Genomic DNA, 6,832 nt, shown 5'->3' with positions numbered 1-6,832 from the left:
ATGTTAATCAAGTGGCCAGGTAAACCACCTCTCCTGGTCATTCCATGGTATACTATGTTAATCAAGTGGTCAGGTAAACCACCTTTCCTGGACATTCCAGGGTATACAATGTTAATCAAGAGGCCAGGTAAACGACCCATCCTGGTCATTCCAGGGGTTACTATGTTAATCAAGAGGCCAGGTAAACGACCCATCCTGGTAATACCAGGGTATACAATGTTAATCAAGTGGCCAGGTAAACCACCTCTCCTGGTCATTCCATGGTATACTATGTTAATCAAGAGGCCAGGTAAATGACCCATCCTCATGGTCATTCAAGAGGTTACTATGTTAATCAAGAGGCCGGCAATGTAAACGACCCATCCTGGTCATTCCAGGGTTTACTATGTTAATCAAGTGGCCAGGTAAACCACCTCTCCTGGTCATTCCATGGTATACTATGTTAATCAAGAGGCCAGGTAAATGACCCATCCTCATGGTCATTCAAGAGGTTACTATGTTAATCAAGAGGCCGGCAAGGTAAACGACCCATCCTGGTCATTCCAGGGGTTACTATGTTAATCAAGAGGCCAGGTAAATGACCCATCCTCATGGTAATTCCAGGGGCTGATATGTTCATCAAGAGACCAGGTAAACCATCAATCCTGGACATTCCAGGGGTTACTATGTTAGTCAAGAGGCCAGGTAAATGACCCATCATCATGGACATTCCAGGGGCTACTATGTTAATCAAGAGGCCAGGGAAACGACCCATCCTGGTCATTCCAGGGTATACAATGTTAATCAAGTGGCCAGGTAAACGACCTTTCCTGGTCATTCCATGGTATACTATGTTAATCAAGAGGCCAGGTAAACCACCCATCCTGGTCATTCCAGGGGTTACTATGTTAATCAAGAGGCCAGGTAAACGACCCATCCTGGTCATTCCAGGGATTACTATGTTAATCAAGAGGCAGGTAAACAACCCATCCTGGACATTCCAGGGGATACTATGTTAATCAAAAGGCCAGGTAAACCACCCATCCTGGACATTCCAGGGATTATATTCTCTTACTTTCTCCCACCCCTATTCCACGTCAAGATGAAATTGAAGCCTTGGTGTGTGCCACCTTGTGGACAATACATCTAGACTAGTTTGAACCTTTGATGTACATCAAATCAATCGTTCAGCAGTGTAAGAGTAAAATTGAAAGTAGTGGAAATTCTCGTCTGTAATCTTGAAAGCACTTCTATATGTATCAGCCTTGTGATTGGTCATTTTTCACCCGAAACTAATTCAATTGCTAACTATGAGTCTCCAATTTTGTCTTGACATATTCCAGGGGTGCTGAGAATGTAAGTAAACGTTAAATATGGAATGTCAAAGACGGGCGGTTTCCTGGCCTCTCGACTAACAGTTGTGTGTGAGAAAAAAACCACAAGGGAGATTTCTAATTTTGATGAAAAATAATTGTCTAATTCAAGATGTCTGCCTGGTGGCCATTTTGTTCCAATCAGGATGGAAATGAAACATACACAACGAAGAACCAAGAGAAGCTACAATAGAAACTTTGAGAAAGATTCCTTCAGTAATTCCTGAAAATAGCAACAACAAATTAAAATCTGACAGGAAAAATCAAAGATGCCTGTCTTGGAATGAACATGTAATAATAATAGTCAGACCAAGGGGAACCTTCATTTGAACACTATCCATCCAACTTGACCATCAAAATCCAGAATGGCCACTTAACAGCCATCTAGATCTAGATTACTGCTAGGCAGTCATCTTGTTCTTTCAATCAGTTTCAAAATTCAACATGTATACCTAAGGACAAAGGGGCTACCAGTGAAATCTGTGGACGATCAGTCCAGTATTTCTTACAAAAATAGCAATAGCAAACTTTAACAGCCAAAAACCCAAGATGGCCACCTGCCGTCTATCTTGTTCTTCTGTTTAGTATCAAACTTGTTTAAGGACAGATTATCTACTGGCCATTGATGAAAGGCAATACAAATAGCACATACTTTTTAGACAATCAGGCGTCACACAGCTTGTGGCAGTGACGGAAGTTGTGGCATGCAACAGAAAACTTCCTTCTGGACAAGGAGCACATGTGTCATTGCCATAGTTAACTTTACACATTGAAACTGTGAAATCTGCAACAGAAAGTCAAATGATGAGTGGAAGGTTTTTAAGTTATTGTGTTGTGTTTGGGTTATGGATTATTCTTTTCCTCAAACATTTAGTTGGTGGTTTATTGGACAGGCGAGCTGAAGGCTATGTATGTTTAAGTCAGTACATATTAGCATCTGACACATGTTCTTCAAATGTCTGTGGAAACTGATGCTGAAAAAATCACCTGGCGGAAATATTGACACAGAACGAATACTACGTGATTTTTTTTTTAATATGGAAAAGGAGAATAAGGCCCCAAATTTCTCATATGTATGAGGATGAAATCGGGGAATAACAATGTTCCAACATAGCTATATATTTTATCGTTCTAATGGAATTTATCGTCTTACTTCATGAGTAAAATTAACACATGCAGAAACATACTCACTTTCGTCACAGTTAACTACACCACAACAATAGCCATTCTCTTGTATAATGTAGTATGGGCCAGGACAGTTGTTTGCGGGGGCTGAGGCACAACCAGGCACCATCTGATCAAACAAATATGTTTATTTCACTGTGAGAATGGGGAATTGGTGTTGTTTGTTATCTTTTAAAAAGGAGCCCAGGAAACTCCCCAATAAAGATCATCATCTATGCAGAAGCCAAAAAATCATGAAAACACATATTCACTACAAGAAGCTGCAGTGGCCCAGCGGTTAAGGCGTCTGACTGTCTATGATAACTAGCCCCCCACCTATGGACCAAGGGGAACGTTCATATTTCTGAGAATGGTCCACATATTACTAAGTGAGAAGAATTGTAACATACAGACGACAGACCATTGATGAAGGGAAACTTGATAAGCCCACAATTTAGCTATAGTGGGCTGAAAATAAAATCCTAGATGAACCATTTAAGCCATTGGTACTGGCAGTCCTGAACAACAAACAGTACTACAATCAAGAATGTTACATCATATTTCATTGGTTGAATGTGACCGATTTGTTGTCATCCAATTGCTGCTCTTGTTTCAAAGTCAGAATCGTATCTGCTTTATGTTTAGTAACGAGCTGGTTCAGATCTCCGGAGTGTGAATATTTTGGGTTTCAACATAACAGAAAAAAATACATGAACACAGGAGGGCTACTATTAGTAGATCTGCAAGTACAGTCATGAAACCTCTGATATGACACTATATAAAAGCATAACATTCCCTTTTAGGCAGGGTTAATATACCTCTACTGAGTTTACCTATATAAAAACAAAACGACAAATTCTCCTTTTCTCACAAAATCACTTAAATCTATCCATCTGAGGGCTACTCCCTCCCCAAAATAGGATTACTCCCTGCCAGAAAGAGGACAACTCCCTCATGAATATTTGTAGGTGGAGCTTAAAAAAAGTGAATGGGACTAAATATGCTAGGAAATCAACTATTAGATACAGATTACAAAAACACTTCTTGAATGCTAGGAAAGAGGATATCATCAACGATAATGCATACAGCACTTCTAATTGTAATTTTAAAAAATCTGTTTGAAATTGTTTAAAGAAATGAATTAATAAATTTATTTGTGACATTGGCTTACTTTGTTTCGTTATAATAAAACAGTTATAGAATGGGTAATTAAGGAAATAGCAAATTTATGGTCACCCTTGGTGAAAACTTTTTCCCTCNCACATACACCCAATATATGTAGAGTTTTTTCATTATTTAGGAGTAATATTATCTCATCAATTTTTGGTAGTAGGTGTCGAATATTCCAGCTACCAATATGCATTCCCTTTAATGGGACCCCAAAAACTGAGATTGGTGCGGCTTTAACCCCGATAATTTCATCTGAACTTGTTACTGGATTGTCAATTAATGAGGTACAAAATGAAGAAGGATTTTGGGTGGGATTAAGATTACATAGAAGATCACGCAAAATTGTAATGTCATGTTTTACCATATTCAAATTTGTATTTTGAAATTCCATATTGTCTTTGTGGGTGCTTTTATTGCTGATACATGTTCCATCATTAAAATGATTACTACTATAACAAACATCTTTGGTCTGACATTGCGCAGAATATGTTAAGCATCCACAATCACATAAGCTATTTAATAAGTCAAATTTGTTAGGAGATTGAATGTTAGAATTGTTTGGATTTGCTAGTAGATGTGCTTCACAGGAACTGTCTATGTGATCCTATGTAAACGCATTTTGACAATCATGATAAACATGACCAACTCTTCCACAGTCCCAACAAGTTGGTGTACCGCGGCTTGGTGATTTGTATATTTGTTCTGAGACTTGGCTATACAATCTTGCACCAGTATTGTCATTACGTGTACGACGTTCCAATCCTCTCTGTGTTTGTCTGTGACCATTAGTCACAGACGAATGGCTAGGATGGCCTGATTGTCTAAGAGTAATTGGGGTTTTGCGGGAAACGTGCAATCAGTCTCATGTTACGATGTGTCAAACCATGTGTGTTGTCCATTTGCGGTTTACTGATCAGAATAGCTGGTATCACACTGTCTATACAGTGTAGCAATTTTGACACACCCCTACCACTCAGATGAATGTTATCATTGTAAAAGAAGGAGGACACCATATCCCCATTTCCAAATATAAATGATGGTTCACAGTCCACATATCTGCAGTTCAGAGAGGTGGATAGACTCTGTATGACCTCATTGTACGGCACAGTGTCTGCATCAATCCTAGGACACAGACCACACAGAGTCACATCCTCACATACATTTTCCCGCACACACTTAACAAGTTGTTTATAGTCATTTACAAAGTACTCAACAGGAGACATAGCCGCAGCATCATTGCCTCCAATATAAATGACAGCACTTGTGAATTCCCCACTGGTGGTTGGTGTAGTGTCTATCTTCCTTGTAATGTCCTTTATCCTCGCTCCTCTGTGTCCACAACGCACTGTGTTAAACCTTTAGGGTTGATGCTCTTTAAGATTGAACTACCAATCAGTAGCGTAGATTGATCCCTAGATGAATGGGGAGAATGCATTGACTGATCGGGACTGGAAGGGGGGGAATACATTAAATGTTGACGACTGGGTTTCCCTTTTATAGTGTTGTCTATAAGTTGGTTGTCCTGAGATCTGTCACTCAATGGAGTAGACAGCGATTTACTCATGTCATTGCGTTCCTTTGGTGTTGGTACCTGTGTTTCCTGAGTTCTTGTGCTACGTTGGTCTCGTTTCTTTAAATTATTATTGATAGACTGCAGCCTCCTCTCAAGTTGTGATGTAATTTTGCTGATGTCCCGGTCAATGACGGTATTGGAGTGCTGGACCATGTCAATTTGTCCCTTTAGCTGTTCATTATTCACTTTGACACACGATTTGATGGCACTGATTTCATCACGGAGACAAGCTAGCTGCATCTCTGTCGCTGAGACATGATTGTTCAGAGTTATTGATATGGTCGACACAGTGCTCATCACATCTTCCAACATACTACGAATGTCAGGGTCAAGATCATTGATATTGTCTACAGCAGTTTCATCTTCTTCAGGCTGAGTTACTAGTGTGGCTACTGGTTTAACACATCTAGGGCATATGGATTTTTTCGTCTGGAGATTTTCAAAGTCTTCATTGGTCATATTGAGACATACTTGGTGAATCCATTTGTCACAATTATCACAAAGAACAGACGGTCCAACATCTGCATCAGATCCACAGTGTGAGCATTGAAAGATTGGTATTTCTGTGGCCGTGCTAGCACTGTCCTCATCCTCACCGTTTTCAATCACTGATTTTACACCAGTTTCTTCATGGGTGGGATTTGGAATATAAAGGGATTTGATACATGTTTCTTGATTTTCTAAAGACAAGTCATCGTCATTTCCTGTCGTGATTTGATCACATTCTTGCTCCATGTCATCCAGAATCTTGGGAAGATCATCTCTCTCAAATCGGACTAATTTCCTACCATTTACGAGGCATCTGTATTTAGTATGGTACATATTCAGTGTGTAGACTTTGTCTGATCTTCTCCCCTCTGTCAGCCTGTAGACACATTCTGATTCCGTGCTATTCTCATCAACAACTGGGGTTATATCACACAACATTTTAGTGTTTGTTTCACTGATTTTGTCATAGAATCTAGACACGGATTTCCTAAACATCTCGTAGGTCGTCACGTTCAGATCAATCTTCAGACCCCCTCTTGTTGAAATTAGTGCAATTTGTTCTCGTTCCATAGCTTGATTTGTTTTTTCTTTGGATCTTTTACTGCTCAGAGTATAAGTAAGATGAACATCTCCGCCTTCCGCCATGATAGAAGAAATGTTATTTGAATTATTTGAATTATTTACGTTTGCACCGCCATTTTGTTTTGACGGCCGGCCCACGATTATTTGGTCACCTGAGACAAAGTCTCAAGTGACCTATTGCGATCGCCATTTGTCCGTCGTCGTCCGTCGTCCGTCCGTAAACAATTTACATTTTCGACTTCTTCTCCAAAACCCCTGAACCAATTTCAATGAAATTTTGCAGGGACCTTCCATGGACAAAGTTCAACAGAAATAGTTGCCGGTTTAGTCCTACGCCCCCAGGGGCCTGAGGGGCGGGGCCAAAAGGGGTCAAATTGACTAAAATTTCAAAAATCTTCTTCTCCAAAACCCCTGAACCAATTGCAATGAAATTTTGCAGGGACCTTCCATGGACAAAGGTCAACAAAAATAGTTGCCGGTTTAGTCCTACGCCCCCAGGGGC

At 40.0% G+C, this 6,832-nt stretch overlaps 1 protein-coding gene across 1 annotated transcript in view; it reads right to left on the bottom strand.

Annotated features, from left to right (window-relative positions):
* Positions 1-6,832, bottom strand: part of LOC110454626 (hyphally regulated cell wall protein 1-like) — a gene marked incomplete at its 5' end in the record, with an annotated part of 73,155 nt that overhangs the window by 49,470 nt on the left and 16,853 nt on the right. The window lies entirely within an intron of this gene.

Source organism: Mizuhopecten yessoensis, unplaced genomic scaffold, assembly GCF_002113885.1.
Source record: "Mizuhopecten yessoensis strain PY_sf001 unplaced genomic scaffold, ASM211388v2 scaffold7963, whole genome shotgun sequence".
Taxonomy (NCBI): domain Eukaryota; kingdom Metazoa; phylum Mollusca; class Bivalvia; order Pectinida; family Pectinidae; genus Mizuhopecten; species Mizuhopecten yessoensis.
The sequence above is the reverse complement of the archived record's forward strand: the minus strand, read 5'-3'. Positions and strand labels throughout refer to the sequence as shown.